This window comes from Lissotriton vulgaris, chromosome 3_1 (genome assembly GCF_964263255.1).
Source record: "Lissotriton vulgaris chromosome 3_1, aLisVul1.2, whole genome shotgun sequence".
Taxonomy (NCBI): Eukaryota; Metazoa; Chordata; class Amphibia; order Caudata; family Salamandridae; genus Lissotriton; species Lissotriton vulgaris.
In genome coordinates this window covers 245,954,534-245,972,751 of record NC_141689.1, presented here as the reverse complement: position 1 = coordinate 245,972,751, position 18,218 = coordinate 245,954,534, and the positions used below count along the sequence as shown (strand labels likewise).

General features: G+C 45.0%; 1 protein-coding gene across 4 annotated transcripts in view; it reads right to left on the bottom strand.

The window, feature by feature from the left end:
• CTIF (cap binding complex dependent translation initiation factor) overlaps nt 1-18,218 on the bottom strand; it is an 856,085-nt gene that overhangs the window by 244,921 nt on the left and 592,946 nt on the right. The window lies entirely within an intron of this gene.

Below are 18,218 nucleotides of genomic sequence, written 5' to 3'. Positions count from 1 at the left end.
GATGCCATGAAAGAACGAATTGTTGGTTGTGGTAGGTGGTAAGTACTAAAATAATGATCGTGTAATGAAAGCTAAGACATCTAACTTGTCCAATATGTCTTTGAAACTGCAGAGTAGGAGAACTACTGTTCATGACCAATGAAGGAAGTACCTTGTGGTGATGTTGATGAAAGCCTGAGCAGAGTGATATACACCAGGCGTGTATATCGCCATGAAAAATGCTTCGTTGGAGGTACCGGAGAATTACGGACCTCTGAATAACATGGAGTGAGAGAAGCGTTGGGTTCCCAAGGAAACAGACAGAAGGCAGCCGTTGAAAATGGCCGATGACGTGCTTACGCTGATGTCTAGGGTAATGGCGTGCTGACTTTTCACGCTGCGAAAGGACGAGCAAACGTGAAGTGCTGCAGGGCAGCGCGGCTTCAGTTGATGCGTTGCTAGGAAACCGTTCCTAGATTGAGGGCTTTAGCGTTGCTATTGAGATGTTGTCGCTGCCGCTGGGGTACGTCAATGCTAACGACCAAGTTCATGCGTCATCAAAGGGCTGGACTTGAACCATATTCTCCAAATAATCCTTGTAGAAAGGGTAGACTCCGGGCACGCTGTGGAGTGTGTAGTTAGGGTCTACAGTGGGGGGCAAGTGTGATTGATAGCGGAGGGAAGGTGTGATCTACAGAGGTGAGCAGATGAGAACTGCAGAGGCCTCTTTCCTACGCCTGATCATGTGGATACAATGAAGCATGGTGGGGATCAGCAGTCAGAGGCCTCTTCTCTACCACTAGGGAGCGGTTGATGGACTGGATGAAGACCTTTTTGCCCTATAAGTTGAAGGTCCCACAAAAGTTTCCAGAGAGGTCCACTGTTGGACAGGAAGAGAGGTACCCATCTATAATGCATGGAAAGAAGTCATCCATCAGTTCCACGGAGTGACAGGCTTCCCCCACTGTGGAACAGGGTGCAAGCTGCAGTCTGGCTCTAGCTTTTAGGTTATCTTTTTCTCAAATGCATCCAAATATTAGATGATTCACACGACCTTGGCCGGAAGACTGTTGCTTAGTACACCAAGGCTATATGTTTCTCCACCACAATGCCACAGGAGACGTACAAAAAGAATAAGGATGTAAGCATGGGCAGCAAAAGATGGCAGAGAACACCCAATGCTGGCAGTGCCATCACAGAATCTTCATACATTAAAAATGTCTAAATAGGGTGCAACCTATGGAGTTCAAACAAATACTTTTGGAGCTAGGAAGCCGGGCAAGATTGTTCATTTCACAGGCACTGAAAGGACTATGACAATGTGTGCTCTTCTATGCCAAATCTCAGTCTGCCATCACTTTGCAGTATTGATCTTGAATACTGCATTCAATGCCACCAGACTGACAGCACAGACAGCAAAAGAAAGTTTCTAAACAACCATAAAGTAGTTTGTGGCTCACTCTCTAAAGGTTGGGGATTGTACAGTTGTACTCTGCAGCAGCTTCAAGGATGTTGCCCATTCTTTGGCAGACCTGGAGATGGATAAACAGGTTTCATGGAGAGAGCAGGCTAGGCATTAGAGTTGTTGAGCTCCTTCTTACAGGGGATACAGTAACGGGCAGGTTTAAGTTTTCCCTCACAAGCTCGCACACTCCACCACATAATTCTGTTTGGACGTGGTGGTCTTTTTTTTAGTTAAGGTAATCCGCACAGCATTATGCCTTGTCAGAATCCCTGCTACTACTGGCACATGCTGCATGATGCATTGCTGCTGGCTGCTCTTTCAGCCAAGTACCGGCGGGAAACATTGTTTCTATGTACCTGTACTGCATTTCAAGGAAGATTCTCTGCCCATGGCCCATAGTAGACCTCATTAGGTGGACTAACAACTCCTGATGAAAGAAATAAAGCTGATTGAATTAAACTCCAGTTGTCCTGCAAAAAAGAGGGTAATCAACAATCTGGTATGGTCAACGCCCCTTTCTGTTAACTCCTTTTCGAATGACATGAGTTCTGTCTAACAAATAAATCTATCTTTAAGTATCCCTAAAAAGGACAAACACAAAGGAGCACAACTTTAAATAGAACAGAACTAAGATATGGGCATACAGCACAAAAAACAGAGGCAATAAGAATCAGGCAATATGAAGGGACAACACTCAAGCAGAGGGTTAAAAACATAACTGTTCCAGAAACTAAATGGCAAAGAAAGAGTATGAAGTATATAAAACACCAAGACATCTCAAAAAAAGAAGACGGGACAGATGGAAAGTAAAGAAAGGAGCAAACATGGGGAAAGAATAGAAGGTGTGAAAGGAGAGACAGAAAATGACACCCTGGGGCTGATTACGAGTTTCAGCTGTGCCAGCGGTACTCCAACGCCCCTGCACTGCTGTGATTACAAGCTATGTGTAGTCTGGTGGTTCTAGGGTGGTGCCTCTTTAAAAGCTGCACCGCGATGGGGAACGCCTCACAAGGTTCCTGCACTGCATGGACTCGAAAGTCCTTCCCATGCAGGCTCTTTTTTGCATACACACAGGGTGGCACATGTTATGCCCCCTTGTGGGCATGCACAAGTAGAGTAGGCACAGGGGTCTTACAGAGCCCCTTTGTTTCCTCTACCCCAAGGTTTATATGGCGGAGGAACCGCCATATAAACCCTGGAGTAGAGGAAACTCGTAATATGCTTGGTGGACCCAAGGCGGTCTCGCCAAGCATATTGTAGTGTCTGACCGCCACTCAACCGCCAGGGGAAGGCGGTTCTCTGGGAGCGCCGACCGCCCAACTGGTGGCTAGACCCACACAGCTGCGCCACCATGAGGCTGACAGTCTTAGGACCGCCAGACTCGTAATTAGGCCCTATGTGTTAAATTAATTTGCCTAAGGCGAAAAATAATAAGAAAAGAATGAGTGATCAACAGGGTGCCACGAAGAGCAAGAGTTGAGGCTAAAAGTTTTCTGCTGTTTGAGCCACATAACACGAAAAAGTGCAGTATTTCGATGTACAATTTCGGCAGCTATTATTTGGAGAAATCTGTGATGGATAAAGTGTGGTAGTTCAACACTAATTGTTAATCTAATTCTTTAAAAAACTGAAATGTGATTATAAGTCCAATTAGGATGTGGGTTGAAGAGGCTGGGTAGGGGGTACTTTTACACAAGAGACAATATCCGATGTGAAAATAGTGAAAAAAATGTATAACACATTGCGAAAAGTGTGAAAAGAGACTGAAACAAAAGATTAAATACACATAAGAGAAAGGCAGACAGATGGTAGAGCAATGGCAAAGGAAATGAGATTCACAATGAGCAAAAGGAGGGCAGAGAAATTAGGGCAGCGGTGGAAAAGTTTTCTCATACCAGTCACACATTTCACATAGGCAAATAGAGCAAGCAAGCCACCCCACCACCTGGGTCATGCAATTCTTTTTACCGAAGCATTTTCCAGATGCATTGGTTAAAATGCAATCGCTTTTGCAGTCGCATCTGAGGAGGAGTTAATTAAATATTTCAATACCTTATGGTATCGCACAGTCCCCAGAGCATTATTTCTCCACAGCAGCAAATCAGGTATGTTCCTAAAATACTAATGCCTGTTACTCACTCAGAACATTCAGAAATCGAAGGGATGAGGACAAGCCACCTAGGCCGGAAAACAACCCATTGCCCCAGACTACTGGAGAAGAGGTGCTTTGTATCCTTCAGGGATAGGACAGTTATGTTATGTTATGTTAAAAAGTTTATACCGCGCACGTATTCCGAGACGGTTTCTTGGCGCTCATAACAGACATAAAGAGCCAGGGCAAAGGTTATTATTCTGAGACTGCTTTGAAAAGGAATGTTTTTAAGGTTTTCCTGAATGACTCATAAGAGGGACAGTGACGAAAAGAAGAAGGGAGGGAATTCCAGAAGGAAGGGCCTAAAAAAGAAAAACGCATTCCGCCGTGTTTTTTGCAGCGGTTAGATGGGATGCAGAGAAGGTTATCAGCAGAAGATCTGAGATTACGGGTAGGAAGGTATCTCTTTAGCTTGGAGGAGATGAATTCAGGGGCGGGGGTATGGAGAGATTTGAATATGGTGCATCCAAGTTTGAACGAGCACCGTTTGGCCACTGGGAGCCAATGGAGGCTTCTTAAAAGGGGAGAGACATGCTGGTGTTTAGGTTGGTGGAACACCAAGCGGGCAGCCTGGTTCTGAATTAGCTGGAGTTTTTGAAGCTGATAGGCAGGTATCCCCACATACAAGATGTTAGCAAAGTCAATCCTGGAGATGACCAAAGCCAGTATGACTAGTATGAGTGCCTCTCTGGTAAGAAATCGGCAGATCTTACGGATCCTACGCAGTTGAAAAAAGCAGGATGATGTAACCGCCGAGATCTGGGATTTCATAGATAGGTCCTCAGAGATGACCACTCCAAGGCTTTTCACAGAGCTGACCGGGCAAGGGGGAGTACCAAGAGAAGGGGGCCAGTAGTTGTCATCCCATGGATTGGTAGGACCACCCACCAGAACAAGTTCCGTCTTGGACGGGTTCAGTTTGAGCTGGCTGTGAGCCATCCAGTCAGAGATTAACAACATTGTTGTTTGAACATTAGAACGGGAGCATGGTGAAGTGTCCAAAGGGAAGACCAACTGCAGGTCATCTGCATAATTATATATAGTGGCAGGGGAGTGATGAAGGGCGACCATAAGTGGTTGCATATATAAATTAAAGAGGAGCGGGGAAAGAGCAGAACCCTGGGGGACACCACAAGTGAGGGGGGAGAAAGGAGCAGAGAAGGTAGAAAGGTGGACTGCCTGGGAGTGGCCTTGCAAGAAGGATCGAACCCAGTCAAGGGCAAAGCCCTGGATGCCGGCGTTCTTGACACGGTCGATCAGGATAGTATGATCGACCGTGCCAAAAGCCGCCGAGAGATCCAACAGTACAAGGGCTTGGGGATGTTATTGTCAGCTCCGGCTCCAAGAGTGTCCATGACAGCCGGGATCACCATCTCTGTGGAGTGGAGGGGGCGAAAACCAGCCTGTAGGGGATCCAGGAAAAGGGAAGTCTCGACAAACGTGCACAGACACCTAGTAACATAAGTTTCTAGGATCTTTCCAAGAAAAGGGAGAAGGGAGATGGGTCTGTAATTGCTCAGCACAAGTGGGTCTGCGTTGGGTTTTTTCAGAATGGGTAATGAAAGACATAAATGAGGGGCAGCTTCCACAGCAAACAAGCATTGGTAATGCATCAGTTTCGTCCATATCCATGTTTTCATCCATCATCGTCCGGAAGAAGGAAAGAGAAAACACAGGCGTGGAGAAAATTTAACGCATCGGCCAGAGCTGCTGACTAGAGAGCTGGGGATCCTACTTAGAGTCTCGGGGGAGCCGCGCAGCATCCTGTGATTCTATGCAAATCACTTAATCGCTTCAGGTGACAAATTGTTACATAAATGTGCTGCAATAGTAAAAAGCAAAACTTTATGAAAATATAGTTTAAAAAAATTTATGTTAACAGTATTTCGGTGGTGGAAAACTGATAAGAGAAGCAGGCTAGGACAAGCACTGGTAAATGCAGGAAAATATGCTACAGCCAATAGAAATGGAGGAAAGGTAAGTGGCACACACAGGAACCAATAAGAAGTCAGGAAGGAGAGGAGGAGGGATGCAAGTCCCTTTTAGCTTTATATTAAAAACAATAGATTTCTAAAGCACAGCCCAGGCACTGTGCAGCCGAAACCTAAAAAGGAAAGTTACCATACAGACAACTAAACGGCTGTGGCAGAAAGACAGCGTGGGCGGATGTCCGCCCACAGCCTCCATTTCTGGGCTGCTTCTCGGATGACCTGTGTGATGCTAAATATGTTTCCGAGGATCAAACCACATCCCATCCCGATGGCCTTTTCACAACACTGCACATTAAGAATAGTAGCAATGAGAGAGGGGAATATTTGTGCATGTTTGAGAGTGGCACCAGGCTGCAAAGCCATCACAGGCAAACAGATGGCATAAAGGAGCTCATCCGAGCAACCCACCAGAAACCATAAGCAAACATGCAGCACTCCAGACAAACATGAACTTAGGCAGCTATCAGTGTCAGGCTCAATACATAAATAAACATTTATTTCAGAGTTCAAAGATGGAAATACTTGAAACCATTTGTATGTTGTCTTCTGCGGGCAACTTTTATGTCTGAGGCTTGCAGGGAGAGACTGCACATTCAAATCCACCATTTTATCCAATTTTTCGGGCTACCTCCCAAAATACCTATGGTCTTACTAAGTGTGCCCCCATCTATTGGCAGAAAGTTAAATATGCGTTGTGCATAAGGCAGGCTGTCCTGGACCATGGACTGTTTGCTAGCTCTAGCCGCATAGGATCTCATCACAGATCAAGACTTTAAAAAGTTATTTAAAAAAATAAAAGACTTCCGAGGTATTCCTGCATCTTGTAAAATAAACCATTCCATAGGGCTTAAAAGATATTGGTTTTACGATCTACCATTTTTACCAAACGCGTGTCCATAGTGCATCATATTATGCTGCAGATACTAACATGATCTGGCTAGACATTCCATTGTCTTTATTCCTCTCTGGAATAAGTGTAGATGATGCTTAAATAGTTCCTGGCATTTTCCGTTGAAAAGAAATGGGCTATTTCTAAAAGCATACTATGAAAGTAGCATGCATAAACCTTGGAACCTTTGGTGCTCTGAAACACTATTTCTCGAAGTGCTGGCCTTTAGAGCCTTTAGGTAAACAAATGCTGCTAAAGCAAACCTTCTTTAAAAGTGCACCCTTGATGTGAAACTCAACTTCATCAGCCATTAGGTGAACCCATCCTAGGGAACGCTGAAAAACAGAGTAAAAGAACTGTTTCAGCGTTGCTTTCACCTAGCAGTGACTAACAATGGGGGTCACGTGAAATCAGAAATCTTTTCTTCTCCAAGATCACCACTACTAATTTATTTTTATCCTTGTAGACGTATATACTCCTTTCTATAGTCTGGAGAATCACCAGGAGGGGGGCTTTGGCTCCACCCACCTGTTGGAGTATATGTTTTGATTGGGCAGAAGTTGTGCTTGCCCAACACACAGATGTGATCATTTTGTTTATTTATCCATCTGCCTGATCCCCCGCAGCACACCTTAGTACAACTCCTATACTACATGGGACCTGGGGGACATCTGGTGCGCTGGTTATATACTGGAGTAAGGGCAAACGCAGCAATCGCTCTTACCTCCTTTAGGGAACAATGGGCGACGGACTCCGGTGCAGAGATTACAGACCACGCATGGAAGCGCATACTGGAGTATCCCAAAAAAGTATCACGTAGTTCGCGGCTCAAATTCATACAGACGATAATGCTGCATAGATCATACCTAACGCCGAAGCGGATACACTGCATGTTCCCGGATTCCTCCCATAATTGCCCCAGGTGTAGAGGAGATGAGGCGGGCTTCCTCCATATGCTATGGTCCTGTCCCCGACTGCTGAGCTACTGGGAGTGGGTGCGACACTCCCTAACCACAGTGACACAAATACCTATCCCAGATGACGCCCTGGCTTGCCTGGTGGGCCTTCACAGGCGCTCCTGGGTTCAGAAGGCCCCTCTAAGGTTTGTGGATCTGGCCCTCATATGGGCAATCAGGGTAATTACAATGAGGTGGAAGTCCCCCAGATGCCCGGCGGTCACGGTCTGGCAGACGGACGTGCTCCAATGGGGAAGAGCAGAGGGGGCTGTCCTCCGGAGGGAGGGAGGAAGAGAGAGGGCTGAGGCAACAACACATCTCCCTGGACTGGGAGGCCATACTGATGGAGCTGGAGACACTAGACCTGGATCCCACACAGGACGTCATGTTACAGTAAAGCGAAGAGTGTGGGTCCATTCGTGCCTGTACGGCCCGTGGAATGGAGATACTATGAATATAACCTGTAAAAAGCACCCCTGGGGAGGTCGCTATTATAGTGACTTCCTGTTACCATCATCGATGATACGGTGCAACTGACCAGGAGGGGGTTAGGGTGGGAGAGGAGAGTGGGGGGGGGGGGGAACAGTTGGGGGTTTCCTTTTGTCCTTGATTAGACTTTCATTATGCACTACTTTGAATTATGGATGCGACACTACATGTACATTATTAGTTCAGAGTAGGAACCAGGCTACAGATACTCTTTGTAGCCTTTCTTACACTGAAAAATTTGAGCAAACTAAATTGTTATGTATAAATGCACTGGTATGATTACGGTGGGAGAAAAACAAAAAAGACTGCATTTGAAATGCCTTTACATAACAGTGCGTGTTATATTGCGGTCATCAATAAAGTGTGTTTAAAAAAAATAAATTATCCATCTGCCTGAACTTGAACTTTCAGGGCACACACATTGTAATTGGATATATATATATCGCTTAACACCCATGATGAGGCATCGAAGAGCTTTTTTGGAGAGTAGCACGCTACTCCGGAACCCATAAAGGATTAGTGTTGAATTAGTATAGTGAAATATGAAAGTAATTTGAGTAGTGGATACGTTAGTCAGTTATTTGGATTGAGGAGTGTAGGGGAGGGATATAGGAGGGAAAAAGGTTTGCATTTATATAGCACGTGTTACCCCTGATGGGGTGTTGAAGCGCCTTGCTGGCGAGTAGCACGCTACTCTGGAACCCATAAAGCATTAGTGGTGAATTAGTATAGTGAAATATGAAATTTGAGAAGTGGACATGTTAGTCTGTTATTTTGATTGAAAGGGATAGTGGAGGGATAGAAGAGTGAAGGATTTAGACTTTTTTTTGTTTTGTTGGTCATAGCAGTAGGAGGAGGCTTGGGATGAGTAAAAAGGGATGTGGAGGGGAAGAGTTTAGAAAGACTTGTTTTGGGGGATCATGTGCTCACATCATCAATAATATAGCATTGTAGCCTTTCAGTAATATGCATTACTATCAGCATTGACACCTTTAAAACAAGCACTGTAAATCACATCTAAATAATACTTTTAAATAAAGCATAGCTCAAACCATTGGAAAAATACTTTTTAAAAAAAAAGCTTTTTTCAAACACACCGGTGTCTGCCCCTTTTTAACAACTTCCATACCACTTTACTTGCAGCCATAGAATCAGCCCCTACCGGGCACTGCACTCTCAGCTGTTTAGCAAAAGCTCCAGCCTTTGGAGTGCTTGCAAACTCAAGTAGAGTCTTATAGAATTCCTCTTTTTCTAGACCCTGCAAACCTTGAGTCAATTTCGATCTCTCGGATCTGCTGCACTCTTGCGGCCCCCCACACTGTCTTGGTATCGGTGATGATGCCCATGCTCTCCTGGGGCCACCACAGTGCCAAAACTTTGAGCAGAGCAAAAGCCGCGCAGTGCATTATGGGGCACTGCTTTCCAGAAGAGTCCATAAATAACCAACAGCTCCGGCCGTGTGTCTTTCATGTGCTTCACTGCCTTGCACCTTGACTTTTACCCTTTTTATTTATTTTTATCATTTTTAGTGGCCGGTCCCACCTGGGCACCCGCATGTCTATACATTGGGGAAGACCAGGGAACCCACCCTTGTCTGTCAAGGCTGACGCCTCTAGCGGGCAGTATTTCCTCTACCCCCACAGGAGCATACAGCTCTTCTCCCCTCCTGTGGGCAGGGCGCCTGCATTGGTGTGGTGGCCACCCACTCCCCCAAGACAAGTAAACATGGAGCAGGGCAGGCCAATCACTGCATTTGGCGTGGGGGTTGGGAGAGCACCGCAGCGCTCCCCTTCTCCATTCCTTCTGCGGGGCCAGGAGTTGGGATACGGTCCCCCTTCTCCTCATGGACCGGGGGGCTTCCCCAGTTTCTTTGGCAGGCAACGGCCCGGAGTTGGGATCCTGGCACCCTGGCATAAAGACTGGCTCGAGGTTGGGATCCCTGGGCCTCTTAGACTCTGGGGCCCCCACTCCCAGTGTTAACAATTGGAAATGCTCCTTCCGTCAATTTCTTGCCAGCCCACCCTAGGGGTTTACACCCATGCGCTCCAGGGACTCGCTGGGGGTTAAAGTTCAAATCCCTTTTCCTTCGATATCTCGGGGCTTGTTGGGCCATTTTGCTTGGTCTTGGGATTGGGCTTATTGTGCTCCTGGTGGCAAGCCCTAGCCGCCTGGAGCATTTTCCGTAGGCTTCCTGTCCTCTAAGGCAACACCATTTGCAGGGAGCTGGTTCCACGGGTTCCCTGTGCTAACCTTTCACCTTGTTTTCCTCTGGCACTTCTTTGCTCATGGGTGGAGTAGTCCAGGTCTGCACTCAACTGGGCCTTAGAGGGTGGAAGGGGACCAGGTTCCCTGGTCCTGGGGAGAGACCCACTGGTCCTGGGTCTACTGTAGTCAGAGTCCTTATTTCAGGTGGGCATCATAGGGATCTTGCTTCCAGTTGTCTATGGCTGCCGCCATCCAGTCCCAGTGTCCAGTTCCAACAAAAAGCAACTCTCCCCCTTGTGCAGGACTTTTTAAGTGGGGGTTGGAAAGTGATAATCGAGAGAGTTGCATCCGTACTGAGGTACAGGTGATTAGAAATAGTCTCTGCGGTCAGACGGGTACCTCTCTCACTTATTATTCAATATTACAAGACTCACTGATATTACTGTATTAAGAATATTCGCCTTGAGAAAGCCCTTGGCTTATGGGCCATATGGGCGAAACACGTGTCGGCTGTTCTTTTGCTCACCTGTATTTATGACAAAGAAAAAAATACTGAAATATTATATTGAAAACGCAACACTGGACTTTGGTATTTGGATTTTTCCCAGGAGCCTAGACATATACTTAAGGCATAAACATGTCACAGTTCTAAAACATCACCTTTTCTGAAAGCTTGTGCGGTAGGGAGGAGGAAGGAGTGCTTTTAGTCTTGGACGGTTATGTATCTTACAATTTAGTTAAAAAGGTGTTGGTAAATAGGGTTCATTATCCTGGATTTACCCTTGTTGAAGCCATGCGGCTGTCTCTAATTCAACTGTGCTTCTCTAATGACGGTCATGAATGAGTTGTGGAGCCTCAGGAAGCTGGTTCTTTCTTTTAGACAATAAAACACCTTAGCCAGCATCCGAGAAAAATGCACACTCCAAAAATCCACACTACTGACAATCCACACCACATAATTCCACATCCAAGTAAATCTATCAATGACAACAGCTGAATGGTTGCATTCATAAACTCGCAAGCATGGCATGGCTCTGAAAGGTCCTCTTTATGGCAACTTTTCCAACAGGGGAGCTTGTTTTTTGAACATGCCAAGAACATTGCTTTGAAGTGCAAAGTCAGAGGACAGACAATGTATTTACCTTAAGACATTTTGAGCTGGTTTTCCATGCAGATTTCAAGAACTTTGGCCTGGAATGATAGTTTTGAAACTGTATCGAAGACTATTTCCTTTTAGTCTGACTGTTTTAGGTTGTGGTGCAATAGGTCATGTTTTTACACAGTCTGGGGCATATCTTAGTTAGGTTCAGCCAAGAGGGTATAATCAAGTGGATTGTCTCTTAACAGATATGAGTAAAATGGGTTTCACGAAGGGAGAGCAAGGTCGGATTTTGGTAAAGATTTTTCTATTATCTTCAGAAGTTAATTCTAAAAAACAAAGAAGATCAGGAGGGCTTAGATCTTTGGCTATTTGATGTACAACTCTAGTCTTAGTGAGAGTGAGTTCATTTTTTCTATTTTCTCCACGAAGCGGGTGAAGCTCTTCACATGTCTCTTTGGATGAGTCTATGATCACTATTGGGGTGGGGGCCCGTACACTGCTGTACAACTTTGTAATCCTTTGTGGGACATTTTTGCTTGGCTTTCTTCTACATTGATGAAAGAAGAGTTAGCTGTCCAGGTGTAGATGTGCCAACTACATCTTTGAAGAACGGTTTTTATGCCATGTTCTTCCGTTTTCTCCGACGGTTTTCCTTTCCTTAAGTACCATTGAGCTGATATTTTTATCATCAGTTTTTTTTTAGTGCTTTTTGTTCTGTTATCCCTGAAATGCACTGAAATATACGGTTGGAAATGGCCCTTTTTGCAGGGTTATCCCCAAACATTTAGCTTCTTCCTCCTATTTTTCCTGACCTGAGTTTGTTGGTTTTAGGACTCTGGGCACTTTACCACTGCTAATCAGTGCTAAAGTGCATATGCCCTCTGTGTAAATTGTGTTCTGGTTTGGGGTTTCCATGATTGGATATTTGATTTACCTGTTAGTCCCTAGTAAAGTGCACTGAGTGTGCCAGGACCTGTAAATTAAATGGCTACTAGTGGGCCTGGAGCACTGATTGTGCCACCCAAGCGAGTAGCCCTGAAACAGTAACTCAGACCTGCCATTTCAGAGTCTGCACGCAGGTTGTAACTGCCATGTCGACTTGGCCAGTGCACATACTTGCCAGTCCCTAACCTTCCCTTTTCTTACATGTCAGGCTCCCCTAACGTAGGCACAAGGTACCCCTGTGGGCAGGGTGCAGTGTATGTGAAAGGTAGGACAGCCCTGGTGTGTGTGGTATGTCCTGATAGTGAATTACAGCCAATTTCGTTTTTCACTATTGCAAGGCTACCTATTCCCCATAGGACAAAATGGGGAGTTTTGTTTATAACACCTTATAAACATAACTGTCCCGGGGAATTAGGTAGGGAAATAAAGTTTAGATGCATCTTTTAGTGGAAGTGATTTTTACATTCTGTGTTTGAAAACACCACTTTTTGAAAGTAGGTATTTTCTTGCTCAGTCATCCTGTGTGCTTCTGCTGGAATGAGGATTGCCTGTCTGGGTTTTGGATGACAGAAGGCTGGGGAGCAGGAGTGGCTACAGATAGTCTAGGTGGGCCAGGAAAGGGCTCAATAGACCTGGGCTGCAATTGGGAAGGGGGGAGATTTCCTTACACCTCAAAGGGCCTGGTCTGCCTCTGACAATGCAGTCTCCACCTCCTGCCAGGAAGTCACACCAGAGAAGGCAGAACTGGTTCTGGCTGGGCACAGACACTCTCTGCCTAAGAAATCAAAGGATTTTGCGATATAAATAGTGGATCCAGACCCCTGAACTTTAGAACTCTTCTATAACAAGAAGGCTGCCAAGAAGAAGAGCTGGAGAAGCTGTGAGGAGGAACTACCACATAACTGTGTGCCTTGCTGTGTTGGTCTGCAGTGGCTGCTTCTGTCTTGAGCAGTGAAAGGACTGGACTGAACTTTCTGCAATCTACTTTTGTGAGTTTCTCCAAGGGCTTGAGGTAGAGCTTATCCCCTGTTCAAGAAGACTCCGGAACAGCAAAATCTTTAAGCTGATCTGCCCTTAGCACTGGGGACTGTGTATTTTGTGCTGCAATAGAGGAAAGAGCAACACAACGCCGTCTACAACGCCGCTGCAGACTCAGTGTCCTGAAGGCACCGCAGAGGGCATCGCTGCAACGCCGTACCCCATGTCTCATCAACGCTGCCTGCGGACGCCGCCACTGAGCCTCTGCTCACACCGCGACCTGTTGGCACCACACTCCACACCGCCTCGCTTCCCAACAATGCCTTGGTATCCCCAACTGCGGAGATCCACCGCGCTGCTTGCACTGTGGTACGAGGGCACCGCTCGTAAAGTTACATGATGCACCACCCGCAACGCAGCCTTGGCCTACCGATGCTGGCACCATCGACTCCAGTTCGGCAGCTGACAACAGCGCTGCAGCTATGACGACTCCGCTGCTTGCACCGTGACCTGTCAGGACAGCAACTAGCACCGCCTTCACCTCGCACCTGGTCTCATCGACGACGCCATCGGATGCCACCACCGAGCCGCTGCTCGCACTGTGACCTGAGGGCACCGCACGCTGCATTGCTGCACTTCTCACCACAACACCCGACACCAGCGCTCCCGACTTCAACAGAGAGGAGTTCAATCTGCAACGCGTGTGACTTTGAGGGCCCAGATGACTCCTGCACCGACCTCAGGAACAGACGCCTGCGGACGCCGTGCTTTTGGGAGCTCAACGAGAGGTCGCTAACGCCCTGCATTTCTAAAAGGTACTGTTTGTAGGTCTTCCCGACACCGTAGCTGGCCCACGACACCGCGGTCAGCCAGAATTTGTTTGCTCACGATGCTGTGATAGCCCCAGAAGGAGCTATCGACATCAAGGAACTATTTTCCAAGCATATTTTGATAATTGAAGATTTTTTAGTACTGTACTGTGGATTTTTATCGTTTTTGGTCTTGTCTTAAATATATAAAAATATTGGATATTTTTCTAAACTGGTGTGGTGTCCTTTTGTAGTGCTTACACTGTAATGTGCAAATGCTTTACACACTGCCTGTAAGATAAACCTGACTGCTCGTGCCCAGCTACCAAGGGGATGAGCAGGGGTTATTTTAGGAGTGTAACTCCCTTATCCTGACTAAAGTGGTGGTTTCTGCCCAACTTTGGCACATGTCCTAGCCGACAAAAAATCCCATTTCTTACATGCACTGTGTTGAATTGTAAATGGTATTTATACAGCACGTACTACTCCTGACAATGCATTAAAGCGCTTTGCGACGAGTAGCATGCTACTCCGGAAACCAAGATATGAGGTTAATAGTAGATTAGTATTTCTTTTGTTTTTGTGCATTAGGTGTGTCCACTTGATTTCCTAGGTTTTTAGTAGAGTTTAAAGTCGGGCTAGGATGATGGAAATGGATTTCAAAGGGGAAGTAGTAAGTTGTTTTTGTAAATAGTAGTTGTGTGCGACTGCTAGTTGGGTGACATGGCTAAAAAAGGAGAGGAATGTTTGAGAAGGATGTTTTTGGGGTTCATAGTGGTCAGGAAGGTTTGGGGTGAATCAGAGTGAGGAGGGACAAAGGTTTTAAGAAGGATTATTTTTTAGCAAAAAAATAAAATTATCTAATACATACATATATGCAAACGTCATATAATAAGGTTTTATTGGCTGGAGAAAGCCCCTTTATATAAATACCCATATGTGCATAGAAGCAGCAATATATACATTGTTGGAAGTGCACATTTATCTTGTTGTCAAGTATGCACATTTTTCCATGACCTTGCTTAACGTTTTGGTAGCAGGCATAAACTCCTCAATATATGTAGCTATATGTATTTTGAAGCACCAATTATGACACTCCTTTATATACACACCTGCATCTTGTGGTGTAATATATGTGGAAACATGTATAACAACAACTACATCTCCATGCGGTGAGAGACATAGTTTGCCATGTCCGGCAATACTGTTGTGGTGAGAGTATAGCTGTCAGATGGGCAAGAGCCAGCTTTTGACTAATCTTCTGAAGTTGTAGGTAGGAATGTTAGTGATTAGTGAGTTTATTGATTTCTTTTACAGGAGGGATGTGTCAATATATATGTGGTGACCTTCGGATAAAAGAGTGTCCTTGACTAAGTTTCTGAAGTCTCAGACCCTTTTTTAGTCTTTTTCATTGTCTGGTGGATCAGATTTCGATGATTGATAAGAAGAGCATGAGATGACGGTCAGGCTTGTTCCAGCTGAGGGTCTATCTTCAGTGACCCCTCTTTGGCAAGGAGGGTGTGTAGGTGTTTCACACAATTAAATGAGATTGTAATTGACTACATAGGAGGCTATAATAAATAATGCAAAGTAATTCGGGTCATCCCAATGCAGGGTCAAAGCCAAGAGGAGGATAACGATGTTAGAGTTGATAATACTGTCAGTAAGCAATTCCATAAAATGTTACGAGAAGGGTGTTTTGTCAATGGAAAATTATATGGAAGTTACTGGGATTTGGTTCCGATGTTTTTATCTTGCTGGAGTGACACTATACAGTAAAGAACTGATTCTATAATAGGTTTCTGCATTTTATGTTGTCTTTCTGGTTGACTGCTACACACGCTGATGGAAACAGCAAGTCCAGAGTAGGCTTATATGTTTCATTTGGCCAGGGTTCTGGTCAGTGAAATAGTTTCTAGGTTATTCGAGGTTATTACTCCTATCTCAGGCTATGATATACGGCATTTCTAGAGTTAAGTAGAAGACATTTCAGGGAAGTATGCGCAGTACTCGATCGAGAACCTGGACTGCTACTTGTTTAGTAGGTGTTATGACTGTTGCCTTTGTTAGAACCTCCCATTGCTTTCCTCTTCTTAATATAAATGAGGGAAATAGCTCAGCCCTCTTATGTGTTCCTCATGTTTGCTTTAGATTTTTCTGTTGAGTGTTCATGGTCCTACAGTTGCGAAGTTCTTGGTTTGGACTTGCAGAGGGGATTGTTGTTACATGTAGAATATTGTTTGAGTGAGTCTTCTACTGTTGTTAGTTTGGAAACTGTGCATGTAAGATTCTCAATGGCAAGACACCCTTCAGGGTGAATGTACGCTTTACAATACACAAGGTATGTTATGTTATTAGCCCAATGAAGGAGTTTATCTTGAAAGCGATATGTGTGTTGAAGAATGTCTTTGGCATTAAATTTAGACGTGAGCTGTGGTGGCTGGTGAAGTTGGGGGTATGAGAATGTATTTCAGAAGAGTGTTCAGATGTGGTAGTGATCAGGGCGAATGAGGTTGTGGCATTAAGAGTTCTGAAGGTGGATACTATGCTATACTGGAATGTCATGGAAGGTGTTCATTGGGGGGAGATGTGGACAATTTGTTAGGAGAAGAGAGAGGGACAGTGATGATGGATGAGTTTGAGAGGTTCTGTTGTTGAGGCTGAGTGGAGGATCTTAGTAATATGGGAGAGTTCTAGGTCATTCACAGTGAGTTCAGGGGTGTTCCTCGTGTTGTTCAGGTACTTTTTCTTGGTTGTTGGGGTGGGGTGGATTCTGCATTCTTTAAGTTTGCAGAATGGGCTGGTTGGATCGTTGATCTAGGGGGTTATAGGTTGTTTCTTAGATGCTTTACTCTTTTTGTTTATAAGCATTTGAAAATGAAAGTCAATAAGATTTAGTTTGAAGCTTGTATCACAATTTTTTTTATCCTTGTGAATTGAAGTGGATGCCTCTGCAACCAGGATCACATTCCTGCTGAGGCTGAACTGCAGACTTGGTTTTACTATGAGCAGACAAATATGCCTGGAGACTATAGAGCTGCTCCTACCACTGCCATGCTCTTGAAATTCAGTGTTAACTTGAGAGAAAAGGAAGCTCAAGTAACCGGTAGAGTGAGATTCCTTTATGTAACCATTGACATTTCTGATGTGTTTTGCAAATGGGGATCAATCAATCAGGGAGTTGTGAAGCGCGCTACTCACCCATAAGGGTCTCAAGGCGCTAGGGAGGGGGGTATTAGAACCAAGTCTTGAGGGTCTTCCTGAAGATGTGCATAGTGGGGGCGCGTCTGATGTTGCCGGGATGTAGGAGAAGGCTCTTCCACCCGTTCTGGCTCTGTGTATGCACAGGGTTTTGGCAAGGGTGAGGTCGGTGGATTGTAGGATTCTTTTGGGTGCGTGGCAGGATATTCTTTTGTTGTAATGCTAAAGTGTCTTGAATAACTTGATAATTTATGACAGCCAGGAGGAGGGTAGTCATTCACATAAATATATTTTTAGGTCCGGCTTAACAGTGCATTCATAAGCAAGACCTATTGGGATTTGCAATAGTTATTTGTCTAGTCTCTGAATTTCTTTATACTAAGTGTTTACCCAATGCTGTTGCACTGCTGTCATACCATTTATTTTCAAACAGTTCCTATGTTAAGGGCTCTGTCATCCAAATAAGTCTTGTCAGCACTATATAAAATTGCTAATTATTAAATACAAATAATTATATTCATACATATTGACTTGTGATGAAATTCGAGTTTGCTGTCTGGAGAGCACAGTAGAAGAGCACTTGCATGTCAATGATGTGGCATGGCAGAAAGGATCCTGCAAACGACACAGCGCTCGCTGCTGCCTTCCTGTTCTGCCCACAATAGATAAAGAGAATTATTGCTTGTTGTCTGAGAATTTATATTGTACTAGACGATAAATGGATTGGCACTTTACACACAAGAGCCTTGAGACCTAAAAGGAGTAGGTGTAATATTTTCAACATCGAGTGAATATGAGCAGCTCAGCATAATTGTTATACACTAGCAGCATCCTCTCTGCCACCTACTGTTTGGTTACTTTGTGCGCCTGAGGTAGAGAATCTGCAATATTCCAGGTGGTAGTTAATCAGGAGTCTCATCAGCTTTGCTCTATCTTCCTGGGCTGCTGTGATGTCCCAAGAAGGTGCATACAGCACTTCAGCTAAGTCCTTACATGAACGTTTTAGGTACAAGAAAAGACCTTAGCAGGTCTGCCAAAAATTTCCACGGCACCACTA